Below are 24,753 nucleotides of genomic sequence, written 5' to 3'. Positions count from 1 at the left end.
CTACCTAAATAGCCTGTAAGTTTATTGCAGGTGCTCAACATCATTCATCTTAGGGCAATGCAAATTAAAACCATAGTGAGTGTGGGAAAAAAATTGTGTTGACGAGAATGTGGAGGAAGTGGCAGTCTCATTTACTGTGAATGTGGTAAACTGGAACCACCACCCGGAAAACTTGGCAATGCATATTAAAGCTGAAAATATGAATACCCTACAATATATGTAAGATGAGAATGTGTTAGAATGTCCAAAGTAACATAATTCTTTTTATTGAGGTGAAATTCACATAACGTAAATTAACTATTTTAGAGAATACAATTCAATAACATTTAGCACATTAACAATGTTGTGAAAACACCACTTCTATCTCCAAAACATTTTCATTACTCTCCACAAAATTGGGGGTACTCGTTAAGTAGTCAAAGCAAAATAATTAATAGTCCAAAATGTCTCAAATTTGCATCAAATTTGGAATTGATACATTAGACATGGTCTAGTCATGCAATGTAATAGTATATAAAAATGAAATGATCAAACAGCTACTATATGAAACAACAGTATTAAATCTTACTCTGCAAAAGAAGTCAGACATAAAATAATATGTTATTCCATTATTAAAAATTTCAAAAGCAGATCAAGTTTGTCTACAGTGACAGAAGTGAGAAGAATGCTCTCTGCAGGGTGGTAGGGAAGAATAACGCCTGGGAGAGACTATAAAGCAGGCTTTCGCGCTGCTGGAAATATTCTGTAATTGGATTTGTTATAAGACTGGATCAATAAATGTGTTAACTTCATAAAAACTCATCAAGCTGTACAGTTAAGAATTATGCACATTGTCTTACGTGAGCCTTTTTGCTTTTGATTTTTTTATTGTCTTTTTAAATTAAGATTTTAATTTTTAAGCCAATTTGTACAGCAAGATTGAGGGGAAGGTACAGAGATTTCCCATATACCACATGTCCTTACACATACATAGTCCCCCTCCTTATCAACCTCCTTCACCAGAGTGGTACATTTATTACAGTTGTGAACCTACACTGACACGTCATTATCATCCAAAGTCCATGGTTTACATTAGGGTTCACTCTTGGTGATATACATTCTATGAGTTTGGATAAATATATAATAACATGTGTCCATCATTGTAGTGTCCTACAGAATATTTTCACTGTCTTAAAAATCCTCTGTTCTCTACCTATTCATCCTTATTCCCTTCCTCCAACAACTTACTGTCTCCATGGATTTTCCAGAATGTCATATAGTTGGACTCATACAGTATGCAATCTTTACAGATCAGCTTCTTTGACTTAATAATATGCATTTAAAATTTCTCCATTGTCTCATGGCTTGATAGTTCATTTCTTTTTAGCACTAAATGATATTCCATTGTCTGGTTGTACTACAGTTTATTTATCTATTCAACTACTGAAGAACATCTCGGTTGCTTCCAAGGTTTAGCAATTATAAAGTTGCTATAAATGCCTATGTACAGGTTTTTGTGTGGACATACGTTTTCAGCTCCTTTAAGAATACCAAGGAGCATGATTGCTGGATCATGTGGTAAGAGTATGTTTAGTTTTGTGGGAAACCATCTAACTGTCCTCCAAAGTTGCCATGCCATTTTCATTCCCACCAGCACTGTATGAGAGTTCCTGTAGCTCCACATCCTTGTCAGCATTTGGTGTTGTCAGTGTTCTGGATTTTGGCAATTCTAAGAGGTGTGTAGTGGTATCTCATTTTAATTTGCATTTTCTGATGACATGTGATGTTGAGAGCCTCTTTTTCTATGCTTATTTGCCATTTGTCCATCTTCTTTGGTGAGGTGTCTGTTAAGGTCTTTGGTGTATTTTTCAATTGGGTTGGCGCTTTCTTGTTAAATTTTGAGAGTTCTTGGTATATTTTGGATAACAGTATTTTACCAGATGTGTCTTTTGCAAATATTTTCTCCCGGTCTATGGCTTATCTTCTCATTCTCTTGGCATTAGTTTTTTCAGAGCAGAGTTATTAATTTTTATGAAGTCCATCTCATCAATTATTTCTTTCATTGATCATACCTTTGGTATTGTATCTGAAAAGTTATCTCTATATCTAATGTCATCTAGGTTATCTCTACATTATCTTCCAGAAGTTTTGTAGTTTTGCATTTTACATTTAAGGCTGTCATCCATTTTGAGTTAAAGTGCGTGAAGAGTGTAAAGTCTGTGTCTAGATTTATTTTTATTTGATTGGATGGCCAGTTCTTCCAGCACCATTTGTTGAAGAGACTGTCTTTGCTTCATTGTATTGCCCCTTTTCCTTTTTCAAAGATCAGTCTACATTTATGTAGATCTATTTGTGAGCTCTCTATTCTGTTCCAATGATCTATTTTTCTATTTTTCCCTCAATAACACACTGTCTTGATTACTGTAGATTTATAGGAAATTTTGAAGTCAGGTGATGCCAGTCCTCTGACTTTGTTCTTCTCAATATTATGTTGACTTTTTTTGGGTTACTTTACTTCATGTAGCTACTGATTACAATATCTCCCAAATATTAGTTGAGGACCACAGCACTAAGCAGAATGGCTTAAGATGGTGAGTGACTGACTTGAAAACTGTCAACACCAGAAGAAAATATTCTGAATAAAATCTGAGATAGAGAATGTCTATATTGGCAATTTGAAATCTGAGTAAGGACACTCATGTTGCATAAGGAATAAATGTTTCAGATATGCTTAATTTGGAGAGCTGTTGGAAGTTTAAATGGAAGTTATAAACAATGTCAAATGACTCAGAATTCAAGGATAAATAATACCAGCACACAGTTTAAATAGCAGATTTATTTTTACAGAAATGCTAAAGGCAGAATCCAAGTACTAAGATATGTTGATTAATTGATAGGAAAAAAGAAAACATAGAAATTCACAGTAATCTTCTTAAGAGTTTATTTGTAAAATGATACACGTGAATATTTGTTGGTACCTCAAGATCGAATTAAAAATAAAGCAGAGAAGTTACTTTGAAAGTGGAAGCTGAAGGGCCTAATACAGAAGGAGATGTGGCAAATAAAAGAAATAAAAATAACTCATGCAATAAGTAAAGCATTCAAACTAGCACCTGGCACATAAAAAGGATTCAATAAATAGCAGTTGCTATAATAATGATGAAAAGTAGACAGAAGAAGGAAGAGAATGGGACAGAGAGGAGGGCAGAATTGAGGGGGGAGAAAAGTTAGAAGAGAAAGAAGGACAAGAAAAGGAAAGATAAGTATTAACTGTGAGTATTGCCATTTGAATTCAATTTTCACTTAGCCGTCATTTATTTTCTTGTATGCCAGTTTTTAATGTTTTATTTTATAGTAATAGTCAATGTTGTTATATCCTATTTTATGTGTTTGTTTAAAATCTTTAAAAACTAATATGAAGACCAGCCTATTTATTATGGAGGAGTTTATTGCCTTCCATTAAAAGATTATCACAAACTTTTTATATAAGTACAGTTTTATATATACTTAATTCTATTAAGTTGTGAAATCTGTGCAGATGAGATAAAGGGAAAAGAGTGTGCATTTGAGAAATACTTCACAGAGAAGGTGAAGTTCTAAATAATTTAAGTAAGAATAAGGTCTGGCATGAATGGTCATCTTTTTAGCATAACTCCAAGGCAACCATTTACATTCGTGAATAATAATATTTTGGAGTTGTGCACTGCTGCGGTCCATTAGAAGTTCAATATCTCTTACCTTTTTTGGGGGGCCTAGCCCTTGTAATCTTTCTTAGTATTAATAAGTTTTATTGAGATAGACTTTGCAAACAATAAAATATATACATTTCAAATACACTTTTTGATGAGTTTTGATAAGTGTATACAACCATGTAACTATGCCCACATCATGAGATGGAAGTTTCCTCATCTGAAACGGGGCCCTTATCAATCAATAGCCCTGCCCCTACTCCCATCTTCAGCAAATCATTGATCTACTTTCTGACAGAATCTGGCCATTTTAAAAAATCATGTTAAAAAATCACAGAAATTATTTTGCTCTTAGGCAAAGGAAAAACAATGTTAAATGACTCATACACTTGAGGTGATTAGTCATACACAAATAGTCATATTCTGAAACACTAGGTTAGTTGACATAATAAAATGTCAGGGCATATGCATGTCATCACAAAAAAGAAGTGAGTATACACATGGCTCTCAACACAATTCTATTTATTTCTGTTTGTATTTTCTTTCCTTGCTATTCATTTCTTTTGTTATTCATATGTCTTTTCTCCTCTCTCTCTTGTGTTTATACCAGGTCTCTTCACTTTTTAAAAAGATCCCATTTTTTTCCAGAGAAAATATTGAGGGAAGTTATAAACCAAGTCTACTTAAAGCAATAAAAGTTATAATGAGATCAGACTCTGGTCAATCTATGGGCTTCTTACTGAAAGCAATTCCAGAAAATTTATTCATTTTTTAAAATATAACTGGTGCTTATGCATTATAATGATTTTATTTAGTGGTAAATAAGAATGTCTAAACTTTTGTAAGTTACAGCCCAAGTGTTTCCAGTCATTCTTTTTCACTCAGACCAAAGTTTCAGCCATAGTTATATAAACAGAATTCTGCTTATTCAGAGAAAAGCACCCTTTTGGAATACAGCAGTCCTACCTTATCTGCAGTTTCACTTTCCATTCAGTTACCAAGGTCAACCATGGTCCGAAAATATTAAATGGAAAATCCAGAAATAAACAATCTGTAAGTTTTAAATTGTGCACTGTTCTGAGTAGTGTGATGAAATCTCCAGCCATCCTGCTCTGTCCCACCCCAATTAGTCATCCCTTTGTCCAGCGGATACATGCTGTATACACTACCCAACCATTAGTCACTTAGTAGCCATCTGGGTTATCAGATCGACTGTCACGGTATCGCAGCGTTTGTGTTCAAGTAACCCTTGTTTGACTTAATAATGGCCCCCAAATGCAAGAGCAGTGATGCTGGCATTTCGGATATGCCAAAGATTGCTGCAAAGGGTTTCCTCTAAGTGAAAAGGTGAAAATTCTCAACTTAAGGGAAGAAAATAAGTCATATGCTGAGGTTGCTAAAGTCTATAGTAACATATTACAGTATATTGCTATAATTGTTCTATTTTATTATTATGTATTGTCGTTTATCTCTTTCTGTGTCTAATTTATAAATTAAACTTTATCATAGGTATCTATGTACAGGAAAAAACATAGTACGTATAGGGTTTGGTGCTGTCTATGCTTTCAGGCATCCACTGGGGCTCTGGGATTGATGCCTCACAGATAAAGAGGGACGACTGTACTGTTTTTTGCTGTAGGGCCACTATTCAGTATCTGTTCTCCTTGGTATTATTCATCTTTTTATCCATTTCATATCATTATATTCCAAGCTTGTCTATTGTATAAAGCCCTGGTGATATATGGCCAAAGAAGCCACCTCGTTACTAGTGCATGATGTGATGATGGTATTTAGATTAGAACATATGTTATGTGTTCATATGTAATGCTTTCATTTACAAAATGTAAAGGTATATTCTAGACATTTCACATTAATTATCTTATTCTCTCCTCACAATCAGTCAGGAAGTTGAGTATTATCATCTCCCTTTCACAGATGAGGAAAAGGAGGCATAGCAACAATGTACACCTTGCACGCATTTACAAATATTCAAGTCTGTTTCTGTATCACTGTGATATCCACACTTTTTCCCCCATGGCTAATCACGTGCATGTATTTCATAAGAATGAGCTATGTGATTAACTCTAAGCCATGATAACAGTTTTCATCTAATTATGTGAACAGTAGATAATATAGAATACCATACATAGAATTCATACCAATAATGTGAGAGGGAAAAAGCAATAAGATAACAAATTATAAGATACTATTTTATATTTCTCCTTTTTCCTGTTTACATTGATTTTGTAAATTGGCACCAAAAAAGCAGGTTGTTTTCTCTAATCAGAACCTCAAGAAGTGTCATAAACAGATGTGTAAAATAAATGCAACATAATATCTTTGCTATAGTGGTGTATTATTCTAGAAAATAAATGCATTATTTACCTTGACAATGTCATCTAGTGTAGTCATCCTGGGATAATAATTATTCCAATGGCTATTTTCCAACTGGAACACTTTAACCTTATCTGTGTGATTTGTTTTCATTATCAGGACAACATGGACTATTGCCTTAGCAATGCTTTTTCAAAAACATTTCAAATTCTGTTCTAAACAACATAGATCACAATGACTTTATTTCATCTTTTTGTAGAAGATGTATATATAAAAAGTTTTATTGAAACATACATATCCAGAAAAGTGCAAACTTTTAAGTGAATAACACAGTGGATTTTCACAGTGAATTTTATCTCCATAAGTATACCCGTAACAGGAAAGAAGATATTACCAATATCTCAGGAAACTATTTTGTACCTCTTCCTAGTTATTATTCCCAGCCTACCCCCAAAATAATCAGTAGACTAACATCTATTACTATAAAACAGTTTTGACCATTTTTGAAGCCAATATAAATAGAATCATACAAGATATGCTCCTTCAGTGTGACATCTTTTCTCCACATTATGCTTAAGAGACTCATCTATCTTTGTCATGTGTAGCAATAGTTTGTTAATTCTTATTGATATATTTTATCATAATATGTGAATATTCCAAAACACATCCATTTTACTGCAGATGGACATTTGGATAGTTTTCAGTTTTTGGCTACTGAAAAGAGGGCTCCTATAAACAATCTAATGCACATCTTTTGATGTCATTTGCATACACTTTTTGAGTATGAAACTAGGAGTGTAGTTCTTGGGTCATAAAATAGGTATATTTCCAGCTTCAACATATGTTGCCAGTTTTTCAAAGTGCTGTGCCAATTTGCCAACCTTCAGGCAGTAAGTAAGAGTTCCACATTCTCCCCAAATCTTGAGATAATGTTTTAGACATTTTATTCAATATGGCAAGTATGCACTTCCCTGATGAGAAATAATGTTGAGCACTCTTTGGTATTGCATTGGCCATTTGGGTATCCTCTTTTGCGAAATGCCTGTAAAAATATTTTTGCCTTTAAGTGTCAGACTGACTATAATTTTCTTATTAATTTTAGGAGTTTTATTTACAAGTTTATTGTAACTGCTACTATTGCAGCATAATTGACATAAATTGAACTACACATATTTAAAGTGTGCCGTTTAATTAGTTTTGACATATATACACATTCATGAAATCATCAAGACAATCAAGATAATGAAGTTATCTGTTACCCACAAAACTTCCTTATGACCCTTGACTATCCCTCTCACTAGCTCTACCACCCCTCTTTTCTAGTCTCCAGGCAACAACTGATCTGCTTTCTGTCACTATAAATTAGTTTGCATTTTTAGAATTTTATATGAATGAAATAATGCAGTATATACTCATTTTGCTTAGGTTGTTTCACTCAGCATAATTGCTTAGAGATTCATGAATATCGTTGCATATATCAATAGATAATTGTTATTGGAGAGTTGTCTAATGAGTAAAGAATTTCAGCTTCACAAGATGAAAAAGTTCTGGAGATGGTTGCACAATACTGTGAATATGCTTAACACTACAAAACTGTATACTAAGAAGTGGTTGAGGTGGTAAATTTTATGTTTTGGATTTTTTGAAGAAGAAGAAGATTACCCTGAGCTAACATCTGATGCCAATCCTCCTCTTTTTTTTTTTGGCTGAGGAAGCCTGGCCCTGAGCTAACGTCTGTGCCCATCTTCCTCTACTTTTTATGTGGGACACCTGCCACAGCATGGCTTGACAAGCAGTGCATAGGTCTTCACCCGGGATCCAAACCGGAGAACCCAGGGCTGCTAAAGCGGAACATGTGAACTTAACCACTGTACCACCGAGACGGCCCGATTATGCTTTGGATTTTTAACACAATAAAAAAAACTTAAAAAGCCCTTTGGTTTTTAGCTTAAACAATTAGTGAATTTTGCTAAAATAAGGAAGACTGGAGAAAGGTGAGATTTGTGAAGACAAGGTAGAATTAATTGTTCTGTTTTGGCCATGTTTGAGTTAAAAAATGCGTGTTAGAGAGCCAAGAATTGAGATCAGTAAGCAGATAGAGAATAACATTTAGGGTCCAGTGGAGAGGCCAGGCTGCAGATATAAATTTGTAGTCAAAAGAGTATAGGTAATGTTTAAAACCACGGACTTAGATGACAACACCTACAGGGAAAGTGTAGATTAAGCAGAGAAGGGAGGCCAGGACCTCAACGAGTATTCCAAACACATTATTTGGGCAGAGGAGGAGAAGCCGGCACATGAACCTGGGCTTGAAAGGCCTGCAAGTTATGAGAAACATCATAAGAATGTGGCATCATTAAAGCCAAGAGAAGACAGTGTTTTGGGAAGGAACTAGTTAATTGAGTTCCAACGCTATTGAAAGATGAGGTAAGATGAGATCTTTTAATGACTTGTTGGGTATGGACACTTTTAGAGTTAGCTGAGAATGAACTGGAAAGTGAGAAAGTAAATCTTCTGAGATATTTTCCCATGAAGAAATACAATGACAAGAGAGAAGTAGGGGAGTGGGAGGGTTTTATGTTTAAATTCAGGGAAATTTATCTTTTCTTTTTTGATGAGAAAGATTGGCCCTGAGCTAACATCTGTTGCCAATCTTCCTCTTTTTTTCCTCCCTAAGCCCTTCAGTACATAGTTGTATGTCCTTGTTGTAGGTTGTTTTAGTTCTTCTATGTGGGAAGCCTCCTCAGCACGTCTTGATGAGCCGTGCTAGGTATGATAGTCCACACCCAGGATCTAAACCAGCAAACCCTGGGCCTCTGAAGCAGAGAGCATAAACTTAACCACTTGGGCCACAGGGCTGGCCCCCTCAGGGAAACTTTAAAGCAGGATTGTAAACTGATGAGAATGATTCAGTGCAGAGGGAACAACTGATGTAAATGAGAGGAATTAGCATAAGAATGTTCCTTGAACATCTAAATGTGTTCATGGGTGAAGTTCAAAGGAGTTTAGTAGATGGTTGTTGTGAATTGGGAGAGTTGAGAGCTCCTATGTAGTGGCTACTATTTCCTCAGTGAAGAAAAACATAAGGTGATCCTATCCATTGTAATTAGGAAGATTGAAAATAACATGAAGAGAGGGAAGATATTTATCTTTTTACTACTGGATCCTAAGAACTTAACGAGGAGTCTGTCACCTACTAGATACTTTGGAGGTAATCCTTAAATTTAAAAAAAAATGTTTAAAATAAAATAATAAAGCATTATCTTTTCAAAGTTCATTTGCAAATCATTTCCAAAATCATTAGGCCTGGAAAGAGATCTTCATGTTCCTCAATGCATCACAGCTGCAAATAAATTATAATCATTCTCTAACTGTTTATTCCCCATTTCAAATCAGCAAGCTAAATCACACAAACTTTTTTTTTTTTTAAGAATTTTTTTACCTGACCAAGATACCAGTTCCTTGTCTGATAGATGCTTTTGTACCTTTTCTCTCAATCTGTGGTTTGCCATTTTTTTCTTCTTGTCCCTGAAGCCCCCCAGTACACAGTTGTATATTCTAGTTGTAGGTCCTACTGGTTCTGCTATGTGAGATGCCACCTCAGCATGGCTTGATGAGTGGTACTAGGTCTGTGCCCAGGATCTGAACCTGTGAAACCCTGGGCTGCCAAAGCAGAGCACATGAACTTAACCACTTGGCCACGGGACCAGCCCCACACTTTTTCTTTTTTAAATCTTGGAAATATTGTTTTAGAAGAAATGGTTTTAGGACATAGTTGAACAACATCAGAAAGCCCCACAGTTAAGAATTTACTGTAGTAATTTGTCAAATCATTTATCCTTTCTAAACCTTTCTCATGTGTAAAACGGAGAACAGTAATGCCCTCTTCACTATTCTGATGAAAGAATTAAATAAGAAAACTACTACTGGAAAATTTTATAAAGGCAAATGTTATAATAAGGGAGATAATAGTTCACTGATACTGACCTTGGAAAAACAGTATGCAGGGCTCCTTACTCCATACTCTGCCTCTCTAAGTAACATAATGAGAAGATTAGCCATCTGCATTCCTAGAGGAGTACTGTGTATTGGTCTGTAGTATTCTGAATTATAATCAAAATCTTTAAATGGCACTGATTACAAATATAAATAAGAAATGCTCACTTTTCAAGATTTTAAGTTCTTTTAATTTAGCTAAAGATGTTCCTTAAAATGACTCAACAATAAACAGAATTTTACACTTGTAGAGTACCTAAATTTTTACTTGCTTTTAGGAGACATATCTTATAAACTATCATAATTTGTAATTGTTAGAGATTTATACATTCATAATTTGTATAATTATAAATTGTTTTGTTATACTTATTTAATTTGGATGATGAACAATAAACTACCGGAAATTAAAATGAAAAAGAAAAGAGAAACTTCCATGCAGGTAATTCATGTTTTTCAAACAGTAGCACAGCTAATAACTGTTAACCAGGCTTTAAACACATGGAAAGCAAGGCAAAGATTACGTCTTCATGTAGTTGTAAGATCAAGCTATTGCTTAGATCATTATAAGAAGTGATACAATTTGAGACTGTGTTTCTCATTGAGGCTTATTTTTTGATCTAGTGTTCACATTTTCTCCGTAACAGGAACATGACACTCATAGTTATCATCAGTTAATGCTCCTATAAAACTTGAATGTTTAATAATAAGAAAAAAGCCCAGGCTGTGTGACCCCTTCATCGCTCCCATAAGAATTAAAGAATGTTGTTGTATCTGGGCCTCTTTGAAGGTTTGGGCAAAGGAACAGTGGAATATTTAACGAGACTTAGAAATCCAGCACAGCTGGGCTCAGACGCTAGGGTATGTTGCAGGCATCATTGATGTGGCTTCTGCGCCCTGTAGAGATGTGGAATGTTCACTTGGCTTCTATCAAATAGTAAGCAAAAGAGACTCAATAATATTGGTATCTCATTAGCATGTAGATAATGGATTGAATATTGTCAAGTTTAAAAATAAAGACATACAAATGCCAAGGAAATTTATTTATCACACACTGCCATCTTGATTTAAAATGTTTATTTTTTTTTGTCTTGAACGATACTTTCAGAACCCAAAGGTCATGATGCAGTAGTAGAGCTGATACTCACAAATTCGTGGTTTCTTTAAAGATGTTAATCCCAGCATTGACTAGAGAAAACCAAATAGCAAGTGTTGAAAGTAGAAATGTAACTGGCCTGTTTGTAAAACGTCTACTAGGGTAACAGTGTCTAGATTCAACACACAAGTGCCATCATGATGAATGTTTACAACACTTTTTTGAGAGCCAATTATACCGTTTTTTTTGTGCAGGGCCTGGAGATCAGCCACATCCGTTGTATGCACAAAGCTGCTTTGGATCTGTCTTTTCAAACAAGAGCTGCAGGAAACGTTATAGCAAGGTTGAAGCTTCATTCTTCTCTGGTAAGAGAAGCTTTCTTTTTCTTTGCTATGGGGAGAGTTTGATAAGAAATCCTTTCAAACCATAATATGGTCAGGGAGAAGAGAAGTTCTATGTTACAAGTCATAAGATGTTTTCTTTTCTTTTGAACTCTCTTTTTCATAATGCCTTTTGCCTAGTACGCTACAGCAAAATAAAACTGAAACACTAAGTCATATTGCACATGTTAAATTTGTATTGGAGCTAGGGGAGTCTTAAACCACTCCTCTGTCGAATGCTATGTGGTGTTATTTTATGTTTTTGGCTGTAAATCTCCGGGTCAGGACGAAGAGAAAAGAATGAGTATTCTGATACTGTGGCTGAGAGTGAATCCGTGTGTTGAAGTTTTCCCCTGACCGATGATGTTATTAACGTCCAGCAGCTCACCACCGTATCACTTCAAGAACCCAATCAAACTTGGCCTTTGGGTTCACTTGGAGTCATTTCTGACCACACTAACATGATTTCATTTTAAAAATTAAAAAAGCTGGAGATAGTAATTCTGGGTGAGTTTGTCTGGATGTGGCTTTTGTCACTTTAGCTCTAAATAATAAAACTGTGTACGTATATACAAAATACAAGATTTTTTTCCCACATCAATTTCTTGGAATTGTAATATCCTTCAATATTTCCACAAAAATCTCTACCTGTTATAAACTCTACCTGAATTCATATCTGGCTAAAATAGCAAGAAATAGTGGAGAATATATATACACACACATTGAGTGTGTATAAATATATACATATATACATATACATAATTGTGTGTATAAACATATGTGTATATAATGTGTATGTACACAATTGTATATGTATACACACATATGTATAAGAATAAACAAATATTTGACTTGTGTGCAATTAATTTTAGATAATAGAAGATTTACACATTATAGCAATGTAATCCCTCCAGAAGCTGATCATTTTAAGTTTGCATTTATATAACCCTTCATTTTCTTAGTAAGCATTTGTTCAGAAAACAATGACGTAAGTATCAAAAAGACTTTATTCCCAAACAGTTGCATTTAAAGCTGTCTGTTTTTTAAAGTGAACTTGTCTTTAGATTTTCTTCTTTTCAGTAGCTCAATTAAATGAGCGATTTAATATATATATCTGTGAGATTTGAATATAAATCCTTTTAGGGATTTACCCCAGAATAGTATTCTCAGTTTCAAAGGTATAGGCTGTCAGTCTAATGATATCGATCTAATAGGTCAGTCATAAATATTCATATTCATTTGTTCATTTCAGTGTTTATTGACTACTTTCTTGCTAAACATTTCAAGGAGAGGAAATATGTAGCTTACAAAAGAAATGGAACATATAATATCCGAGCAGATTTAATGATGATTCAACAAATGTGCTTCAAAATTAATATATGTTGAGCTTTTGGCTAAGGACAAATAAGGAAGAGTATCTTACACAGAGTCAGGGGTAGTCAGGGACCACAATAAATGCAATGAGAATTAACTTTTCAGATTTCAAAGTAATTCTATCCTGTAATGCATGAGCCTGCAAAACCCTAGCAATGCCATTTTTTCCCCTTTTACCTTCTTTTAAATTGTGTGGATTTGCTACAACCCATTGTAAGTGCTTCAGCTGTGTACATTGTACTGAAAGAAAAATAAAGACAGCCCTGCCCCTGAATGAGATTCTGGTCTAAAAAGGAGCTAAGGAAAAAAAATCAGTGAACATTCTGTGCTTTCTGTCCTTTTAAAGTGTGTGTGTTGCCCTCAGGCACCTGCAGCAGGCAACAACAACAGCAAAAAGCCCCGATTCTCATAGTTTCTATCTTTCTCAATTTGTCTTTCTCATTTTCTCAAAGTGAACCTCAGATGGCCAAAAATATCCTCTAGGTGTCAAACAATAGTGTACAACTGAAATCTCACTATCTTATAAGCTATTATGACCACAATAAAAAAAAATAATGAGAAAAAAATCCTTCTAGGGCAAGAACTATGTTTAACTGTGTATATACATATTTTTTTTTTCTTTTCATTGTTAGCTTTGCTTTTAGAAACTACCCTGTAAGTCACACATACATATACACAACTTATTTGAGAAGACAAGAAAGAGAAGCAAGTACAGCACCTCTGCCCCCTGATGAGTATGGCATGGCAGGATCTTCTAGAATTTTTTACTTTAAAGCCCTGACTTTTGCTATTCATGCTGTGGACAGTGCTTCTTCTATTGTCACAGGTCCTGGTTCTATCTGTCCTTTATGGCTCAGGGTAGATGCCATTTTATACAATGATGTCTTCCCAGCAAACCTCATGTCCACTCCAGGTAAAATGATCTCTTCCATCTTGGAACATTCTTATCACTTTATCATTGTGGAAAAAAAGACAAGTTTGTGAACAACATGCAATTTCATTTCTTCATAATCACAAAGACAATGAGACATCCTTGCCACAAGTTCTCTCCTTTTAGACATTGTTTGAGAAGTCTGCTTTTTAGAAAGTTATTTTTTAGGGAATTCTCTTTTTCATTACTGTTCAAATTTCTTTGTCTTCTTTGCCCACCTGCTTTTCTTACAGCTGATAATCTTAGCTTCCATTTCACTGAGAAAATAGAAATCATCTGGCGGATTCTTTCACATTCTCTTGCCTCCATATCTAAAAAGCTTACATCAACCTGCACCAATCCTCTATTCTTTCCACCTTCTTTAGTGGGAGGAAGCAACCAAACTTTTATCAGTGTTCAATCTCTCCTCAATTTTGGGCTTCTCAGGTACCTACCTCAATCTGTCAAATCTTCTTTATTCCTAATCTTCAGTTCTATTTTCTCCATAAAAATTTTCCCATTGGAAGTCTCTCTGTGTTGACTACACATACCTACCAGTCCATGGCTGGGGTGGCATATTCCCCACTAGAAGCTGTTCATATTTCTACTACTCTACACAAACTTCTCAAAGAGTTGTTTTTCAAGACACTGTTTCCATGACCTTCAGTTCTCTCCAATTTTCTTTGATCTTACTCTCCCTTCCTGACTCTTCCAACCTTTTGCAGATAGTCCTTTGACTTTCTTGCTGAGAAATCCACTGGGTACTTTTCAGTTTGCATCTTGGTTCCCACCAGCCTTTAAGGGTTGACTATTCAACACTTTTTGAAACATTTTCCCTTTTACTTCTCTGATACCACAGTCTCATAGTTTCATTTTCTTTCTCTAATTTTCCCATTTTTTGATAGTTTCTTTTCTTATTATTTCTCTTTTACTGGACCACACACTTAAGAGTCCCTCAAGACTCAATCATGGGTCTAATACTCCTCTCCCTGATCTCTCTCTCTCTCTTTCTTCCTCCCACCTTCCTTCTCTCAATTATCATTATAATTTAAAAAAACTGAAATATCAGCTATATTACAGTGAAGTGTACCAATAGCTAGGTGCTTCCGTTAATAAAATAGTGATACATTGGCAAGCATATTAGATTTTGGTTCAGTCACTAAAAATACTCTCTACCTTAAACAATATTTGATTTAGTTCTACCATGTTTCTATTTTACTATTGAATGTTACTGTCGTATTTCATAAATTCACTATTTCTTTAGATATCGGGAATAGGGAAAGGGGAAAATATATGAAGGTAGTAGAGTAAACAGATTTTGTTGCTAAGATACTCATACCTTTTAACAAAATAAGTAATAAACAATGAAAGTCAACATATGAGAAACATTGCAAATGCTGATGTACTTGTCTGTTTTGAGGTCTGTGAGATTCGAACAAAGATTTGTAATGGACAGTTTTTAAACAAATTAAGAAGAAATGTCTGAGAAAGAGATATAAATAGGGAAGTTACAGAAGTTAGTTTCTTCTGAGTTACAACAAACAGGGGGAAAAAGAAATTGCCTTAGCCATTCTCATGGAGAATATATTTCACAATAGAGTTTACTTAAAATCAAATATCACTTTTACTAAAGAACATTAATAATCATATAGTGGACCATTCCAGATAGTGTTTGAACATTTGTCTGGGATAAAAAAAACTACAGAGAAGTAAGACTGGAGATAATGTAGAAATGATGAGAACTTATTTAGAAGGAGGAGAATGATGTGCAACTAATGACTAAATACACCCTATTCTGAAATAGACAGTGAGAATTTCAGCATGGGAAATGAGAGGTCAAGGAAATGTTAGTCAGTTGCAGATTAGAAGAGAGGAAGAGAAGTATACTGAACATAGGGCTGAGTCTGTCGTTAGAAGAAAATAAAAGCATTATACTATTTTCACTATTAAGTAATAAAAGAATAATCTACCTGAAATGTGGGCATGTGTGTAGCATATAATTTGATGTATAGATTGGTGTCTCTATCTATCATAGACATGTTTCAATTTGCTTTGACTTGATTTTTCTAGGTGTGCCATTTCTGGTGTTAAATCAAGTAAGATAAGTCCAGCAGAATTACTCCCCTTATTTCTCAAAAATCCGGATTATATTAAGAATTACAAAGTGATTATTGTTTTGCATTTCTTTTAAAGGGAGTTATCCCCATATAGTAAATGCCTAGCAGATAAATTTATTATATGGGATCTCTTGTTAGATAAATTAAGATTTGTTAATTATAATATTAGCACTTTTTATATTTCAGATGAATACTACTCAAGAAGATATATCATAACTGATTTTTGTTCAAATGAGCTAAACTGGATCATGGAAACCAAGAGAGATATTTTAATGTCTCTAGAAATAATTCTGACATCAGGGGACATGGGATGATTTCTCCAGAGCAGTTTTAAGATAACAAATATTCTTCAGATGTGTATAAGTAGATTTGGTTTTAATTTTTTTCTTAAAAAGCACTATCTAACACCCCCAAATAGACATATACACATATACATATCTGTATGTATGTGTGTATTATGTTATGCTATATATTATATATGTATGTATTTAATGGAGAGAGAGAGAAAGAGAGAGAGAGAGATTGAGAGAGAGAAGCTACATCAATCATATAGAGAACAACTTAACCAGGCCTAAAAAATAAAAACAATACAAAAAGCACTTCCATATCCAGATCTCATTGAAAAACATCTTCATATTATTTAAATATATTTGTTTGATAATCTGTTAAGAAATTCAAATTCACAGATTTTTTTTCTAGTTTCCCTGTAGTTTTCTTCATATTTTAGCCTTTTTCCATCTAAATAAGATATCACAAACCTAAGGCTCACTTTCTTTATCTGAAAATATTGCCCTATTTATCTAAAGATATATTATGGATATGATGTGAGATCTCTGAAAACTAGGAATAGAAAGGAATTGCTTGGATAAACAACATCTACAAAAAAAATCTACAGCTAATATCATACTTAACGATGAGAAACTAGAAACTTTCCTGTTAACATCAGGCAAAGGCAGGGATATTTCCTCCCACAACTTCTTTTTAACCTCATACTGGAAATCCTGGCTAATACTATAAAACAAGAAAAGGAAATAAAAGGTATATAGATTGGGAAGGGAGAAATAAAACTATCTTTGAAGACGATATGATTGTCCTTGTAGAAAATCCAAGATAATTGACAATAAAACACTTGAAACTAATAAGCAATTATAGCAAGTTTGCAAGATACAAGGTTAATATTAAAAAGTCAATCAGTTTCATCTATGTCAGCAATGAACAAAAGAAATTGGGAATTCAAAACCAAATCTACTAAAGCCTTGATTTAGGACTTCTCAGGCTCTATATCTGTGAGAAATATATTTCTATTGTTTATAAGCCACTCAGTCTATGGTATTTTGTTGTAACACCTGAAGACAATTAAGACAGTTATAAAAATATACAAAGAATTCTTAAAATTCAAGAATAAGGAATGTAACAGCCCAATAAAAATGGGCAAAAGTACTGAATAAACACCTCACAGAAGATGATACACAGATGGCAAATAAGTATATGAAAAAGTATTCAACATCACATGTTGTTAGGCAATTACCCAAATTAAAAGAAGATACCACTACATGCCTATCTGAAAGGTCAAAATCTAGAACACTGACAACCCTGAAAGCTGGGGAGGATGTGAAACAACAGAAACTCTCATGCATTGCTGATGGGAATGCAAAATGGTACAATGAAAATTCATGTCCACACAAAACCAGTACACAGATATCTATAGCACCTTTATTTGTAATACTAAAACTTGGACACACCAAGACGTCCTTCAGTAGGTAAATGGATAAGCAGACTGTGCTACATCTGGACAATGGAATATTATTCAGTGCTAAAAAGAAATAAACTATCAAGCCATGCAAAGAACTGGAGGAAACTTAAATGCTTATTACTAAGTGAAAGAAGCCAATCTTAAAAGACTACATACCGTACGATGCCAACTATATGACATTCTGGAAAAAGCAAAACTATGGAGACAATTAAATGTTCGGTGGTTGCCAGGAGTTAGGAGGGAGGGAGGAATGGACAGGCAGAGTACGAGGATTTTTAGAGTAGTGAAACTATTTTATATGATTCTATAATGGTGGAAACAATACATGTCATTATATTTTTGTCAAAATTCATAGAATGTACTCCACCAAGAGTGAGCCATAATGTAAACTATGGACTTGGGGTGGTGATGTATCAGTATATGTTTATCAGTTGTAACAAGTGCACCACTCCGTGCAGGATGTTGATTCAGGGAGGCTGTGCCTGCGTGGGGACAGGGGATATAAGAGAACTCTCAATACTTTCTGCTCAGTTTTGCTGTGACCTAAAACTGCTCTAATCCATTTAAAAGGCAAAGAAATGGATAAGGAAAAATACTATTTTTTATAACGTTTTATTTATATTACAATATAGCTGTTGTAAATAGCCTTTGTAAATTTAAAACTCATATAAATGTGTTGTTTCTCTCAAAATTATACCTGTTAGGATTAAAAATTTCAATAAATCATTTTGATATATATGCATTTATATGAAGATTAAGTTATATATATTTTATTTTATCTTCTTGCAAACTCTATTTTTGAATAGTATCACTGAGATCCCTCAAGTCCGTAATTAATGGGATGTTATCAATCATATAGTCTGGCTCCTAGACTTTATTCTCTTATCTGATTGTTATAATTAATGGCACAGAGGTGAAAAATGCTTAGTTAAAATTAGAGTTGTGTCCTACATTTATCTAGTGAGCTTAGCCAATTCTGAGAAAGACTTCAGTCTTATTGGATCTGTAAGTTAGCTAACTATTTATCCAAAAAGCAAATAAATGCCCTAAAGTGAAAACAAAAACCCTTACTAAAAGAACACAGTAGTCTATTTTCCTTTTTCATTGAATTTTATTTTTTAAATCAAGATGGGCCTTGGTTCAAATGAAATCTTACGTTGTTGAAGTAGGAGGCAACGTTCCCAAGCCCCAGTGTCTGCACCACTATCATTTCCAAACCTAAAGGGGCTGTAGAAAATGCCAAGGTCTCCTGGAATAGTTTCAAAAGCAATGACCTGGGATTTTTTTCCCTAGAATAAATGAAAAATCTTTCGTTCTGCATAATGGAAATGTGTATTAAATGATAAGAAGATTTTGTGGCCATATATATTTGTCAAATATTGGGTTGAACACGTTTCTTTATTTTAGGACTTTTCATAGTCTTTGGAATTCCAGTATGTACTGTTCATTCTCAGGAAGAAACATTTCAAATGTGTAACCAGCTCTTTCTAGACTTATGCTGCCCAAAGAACTTTTGTTTTCCCCCATGGAGTATATCATAAGAACACTGCTCTAGGTAACACACTTTGGGAAATAATCCCTTACTCATTACTTAGACTTTGGAAAATGAGCTTAAATTTATGTTTAATGATATTAACTTCTGAAAATACATATATGTGAATATTTACCTTAGTCAAGAAGGTAGTGAGTACATATAATTAATATATCTAATCACATCACTTTCTTGTTAAGAATTCCACAAGTCATTTCTCATTATTTTTGGAATGAAATCAAAATTCCTTAATATAGACACAATATTCTGCTTGATCTTATTATGACCATTTCTCCCTTCTTATCTACAATGCTTCCCCATGCTCACTGTGATCCAGCCATACAGGTGTGCGTGCTAATCCTAGAGCATGCCAAGGCCGAGCCTACCCAGAATATATACTTCTGCCGTTCCCTCTACCACGAGCATCGTTCCCCTGGATATCCTCATGGATCACTCCCCCATTTTATTTATTCATCTCAAAGACTGCTGCAGCTCCCCACTCCTGGGGTCACTCTGTATATATACTGTTAACCCCACTTTTTCTTCATTTAATTTATAACTACTAGCTATTTTACTATTAATTGTTTGTTTTATTTTTCTCTCCTGGACTAAGTTTAATACTGTTTGAAAAGTGTGTGGTATCTTCAAGAAAAACATGATTACACTAGATTGATTACCATGGGTATTCTTTTTTCGGATGGTCTGTTATGTAATTATTGTGACATGTGAATAACACCCATAGCATTAGTTAACCATACCCTCAAAAGAATATCACTAGCCCTTGATTTTGCAGTGAATTAAGTACAGTAAATCTGTGAAACTTTTAATTTTAACATTTGTGGTTCCTGTCACATAATTGTAATCGATACCTACAGCCAGTATTATGTGGGAATCTGTCATCTCTGCTCCACATATCTCATCCTCCTTTTAGGGCCAGCCAGTTAGTCAGAACACACCCTTCTCGTCTCATGGTGATGACATAAGTATGAGAGGACAATCCCAAGAACTTCTCAAGCCTTCTCAAGCTGCTGTCAAGGTCACTAACATTGTATTGGCCAAGCAAGTCATATGACCAAGCCCAAAGTCAAGGGGTATGGAAGTATTTTCTCCCCATGGTTATGAGGGAGGGCGAGGATACATATTTTCAAATGATAATCTAATTTACCCCTACCATCTAAAGAAATGCTCAGAAATTTTTTCATTCTATTATTATTCTATTATTATAAAAGAAGCAGCGTATCAATGATATCAAGACTATAACAATCTGGGGCCAGCCCAGTGTCATAGTGGTTGAGTTCACATGCTCCACTTCAGTGGCCCAGGGTTCTCAGGTTCAGATCCTGGGTGTGGACCTGGCACCACTCAGGCCACACTGTGGCAGTGTCCCACATAAAATAGAGGAAGATTGGCACAGATGATAGCTCAGTGGCAGTCTTTCTCAAGCAAATAGAGGAAGATTGGCAACAAATATTAGCTTAGGGCCAATCTTCCTCACAAAAAAAAAGAAAAGAAAAGAAAAGAAAGACTATAACAATCTAAAAACCTAATGTGAAAAAATTAAAAGAGCTAACATTAATCTGTGGGTTAAAATGAAATTCTTGATTTTCTTTTTGGTGAGGAAGATTGGCCTTGAGCTAACACCTGTGCCAATTTTCCTCTGTTTTTCATGTGGGACACTACCACAGCATGGTTTGATGAGCAGAGTGTGAGTTCATGCCCAGGATCCAAATCAGCAAACCCTGGGCCACCGAAGTGGAGAGCAGGAACTCAACCACTACACCACCAGGCTGGCCCAAAATTCTCAATTTTTATATTACAACAATAACCACATATTCAGTGCAAAAACTTGTTTTGTCCACATATGTTGCAAATATCTTTCCAGAGTTTCCTTTACATTTAATTTACATAAAATATGTTTTGAAATATAGAGAACTAAACATTTTCTCCAGCGATAGTAATATAGTTATATCAATCTAACTGAATTATTTTTTTGTTTCATTTTGGGGTTTTTTTTTTAGACCTAGTAAGAAAAGACTTTCCTAACTCTAGTCAACTCCTTCAGGTTGTTTAGATCATTTTGTGATTTTCCTATAACACTTTAAATTATCTTGAATTTATTTTGCTGAATTTTTTGAAGTGAAGACTAATCCATTCTCCAAAGATTTAATGTTTTCTCATATTGTAAACACACATCTTCTTCTACAGAATATATTTTACTTTCTATATGTTAAGCAGAGAATATAATTAATTGAGAAGCTACCCTGTAGAAAATATAGAATATTATTAAAAGACAGAACAATTTGTAAAATAGCCCGTGCATGCAAGGAGCTGCATACTTGTGTATACACAATCTTTAACTTTATTAGAGTTAGCCCAGGGCTTTTCCTACTAACAAAGTAATATTTCTTCTGATTTGTAATTAATTAATTTATATTTTCCTAACCATGTATGTTTTCATACTGCGATTTTGTTTTCTTCTTTGCCTCCTCTTTCAATTATTTTGATTAATTATGTATTGTTTCTAATGTGTGCTCACTCCAGTACATTAAGGGTTCTAGCTTATGTTTTACAAATTCTAGAGGGTGGAGGAAATAATCTTTTTAAAATATTAACTTTTACCCCATTTCATAAATTACTTGACTACAAATTAAAACACACACAAACACAAATACTCACAGACATTTCATTGGGGAATGTAGGATGTACAGATTGTTCAGGATTTGCTTTCCAGTCGCCTAAAATCCAGAATTATCATCTGCTTATGTTCTGCTTAACGGAAGGCATTACTACACATTAATATCAGTGATGCTAAGTTTAGGATGCAAAGATTTAAAGAAATAGCCTTGGAAAATGTTTCCAAAGAAGTTATTGAACAAAAACAAGGGAGGATTTTATATTTATAAAAGTCCATTTGCCTTGAGCAGTTTTGTGTCAGAGAATGGAAAACGCAAAATACAAGCTAAAGAGAACTCGAAATAGAACAAGAATGGATGGTGCCAGATCCTCCAACAGGAAATTGTACGGTGACACCCTGAAGTCTATGGAGGTGAAATGAAGTTGCACCAGTTATGTGTGTGGAACATCATTTTAACACAGTCTGAAATTCCCCAAGGTGAATGAAACTTTAGGAAAGAACCATGTCTGGGGTTTTTTTTTTCATTTTTAAAATTTTTCCTCCCCAAAATACCTAAATGGTACTGGCATAAAGTAATTGTGGATTCATTAACTGGCTGTTTTTGGATGAGAAAAACTTAGAAATATTTGATTCACTAGGGTGAAAGTTTGTATTCATAAGTGTTTAGGAGTGATACACAAATTTTAAAAATGCTATTTTGATTCTCAAATGTAACTGTAGTAGAATCCAGTGTTACCCCAAAGCTCCATGGAACACAGTTTGTAAACCCCTATGGAAGCAGTATGCAAGAAAGATGAAGTGTTTTGATGACCAATTTAGAAAAAGAAAAGAAGTATCCAAAACAACGACTGAAGTCAGGCTGTGAGTATCACTCAGCGGCAGCTGAAACTGGCGATCCTGTTGATACTCACTCTGGGCACTGAAGTAAGTAAAGACTGAGAACGGTTCCAGGCCGTAGTCAGAGAGTCTTGCAAGCAGAGCTGGGAAGACCATAGTTTTTATATAAGATTCTATCTTTCACTCTCACTGATTCTGTAATCTTGATAAAGTTGCTTAAGCTCAACAAACCTCACTTTATTCAATAGACAAATATGAAGAATAATTACTCTCTCAATAGATTACGACAATGACAGTATGCAAGGTCTTAGGGTACACAAAGATTTATAACAGCTGTTCAAAATTGTTAGTAGGATCTTGAATGAAACTATACGGAAAGGGAGAGAAATGATATTTGCAGATATTTGGAGTTTAATAGCAAGGGAACTATGACTTTTCTTTCAAATTGATAGTTATATCTTAAATTCTGCTGAATACTAAGTACATCAAATTGTTTCTTCTTCTACCAAGTATAACCTGAAAAACCACACAAATGTATGAATGAGGGTTTGAGGTAACCAACAAAAGTTGGTCCAAAATGAATTACACCTTAAAAAGATAGAGATAGATAGTCACGTATAGGTTTTAAAATTCTGTGTTCTATTTATTTTTCAATAAGACATTTTTTAAATTCTAAATTTAGCCTGGTCATGAGTCAAATTATATATTCTGTTAGTTGGAGCAGAAAAAAATGTATATCAAATGTGAGATTTAACTCTATATTTAATTTTTAATTTATTTTATTACTGCCTATTCTTAAAATTTGAAGATGTATCAATTAGTTATGCACACATATACGTAATATACATATAGATGATAAACAGATAGATGTAGTTTCTTATATTAGATGCACTTTTGGTAAAATGTCACTATTTTTATACACTGAAAATTGGAAAACTATATGAAGAATGCTACCTTCTTTGTGGCTCCTCAGATTAGATTTACCACTAAACAAAAAGTCAGAATTTTTTAGTATTAGGATCATCTTGATACCTAGTTCTTCACTGTACCAAGCTAACAGGACTTTCCAGCACACTTTTGCAATGAGCTGGCAATGGAACTGAGCCCTAAACTTCAGAGATTCTTTTCTGTTATGCTCCCCAGGCCTGCTCCCTATAGATGCATGGTTAAGAACAAGCCTTAGGTCAGGTCCTAGTTCCATCACCCACCAGTTGTAAAAAATTGGGAAATTAACCTAAACTCTATTCATCTGCATTTCTTTATCTCTAAAATGGAGATAAAAGCATCTATTTTATAGGATTAAGTGAGATAATCTAGGTAAAGAATCCAGTCTTGAACTATACATTATACATAATACATGCATTTTCTATTTCTGGGATCTGATATAATTTGAAACAGAGATTTTATACTCTGTTAGCTTTTAAATATTCTATGTGAGTGAAAAGGTTCACTTTTTATGACATTTTAGAAAACATATGGCAATCATATATTTCATTTCCACTAGTATAAATGGAACAGAATTTTCTATTATTGGACAACTAAAAATCTTACTATTAAGGATATGGAAACTTCCCTTTTGGAATGTGTGGGAGCATCTGCACGTGTGCACATGTATGTGTGTGTATGTAAGTGGCCTGCGAACCAAAACAGTTTTTCTATAATTTAATCGAAAAGAATGCTTCAATTGGCCAAGTACAGGCTCTGTGATATTAGAAACTTCATTTGAGGTGACAGAAAGCAGAAAATATACATTTAATATGTTAAAACATTTGTAACTGTTTTAACGTAGCACTATAAGGATAGTGTGTGTAGTACTCGCTAACACTACAGTAAGTAGATCACCAAAATCATGACTGTAAGTGTGAAGTGCATGTCCATTTATGATCCACATTCTTCCATGAAGAAATGTGGAACGGGAGCATCAGAGCTGCACACTGAAGGGAGAAGGTGGCCCCTACTTATGAAACATAGCCCTCTTCTTTCCTAGAAGTATATAGAACAAAGCTTATAACAGTAGTATCCCAAACCTGCGATGGCCTTTCTTCCCCCTAGACCTCCGGCCCCTGTTAGCTGACATTAACAAGGCGTGACCCACTAATATTTCAGTTCTTTGAATATCAGTTAT

The 24,753-nt window shown here is 34.4% G+C and overlaps 1 protein-coding gene across 8 annotated transcripts in view; it reads left to right on the top strand.

Annotated features, from left to right (window-relative positions):
• Nucleotides 1–24,753, top strand: part of MGAT4C (MGAT4 family member C) — a 691,584-nt gene that overhangs the window by 289,132 nt on the left and 377,699 nt on the right. For all 8 annotated transcript variants that reach the window (XM_070600677.1, XM_070600676.1, XM_070600669.1 and 5 more), the window contains one exon: nucleotides 11,346–11,456. The gene's annotated coding sequence lies outside the window, so the exon portion shown is untranslated. The remainder of the gene's footprint in view (nucleotides 1–11,345; nucleotides 11,457–24,753) is intronic.

Source organism: Equus przewalskii, chromosome 29 (genome assembly GCF_037783145.1).
Source record: "Equus przewalskii isolate Varuska chromosome 29, EquPr2, whole genome shotgun sequence".
Lineage (NCBI taxonomy): Eukaryota > Metazoa > Chordata > Mammalia > Perissodactyla > Equidae > Equus > Equus przewalskii.
The sequence above is the reverse complement of the archived record's forward strand: the minus strand, read 5'-3'. Positions and strand labels throughout refer to the sequence as shown.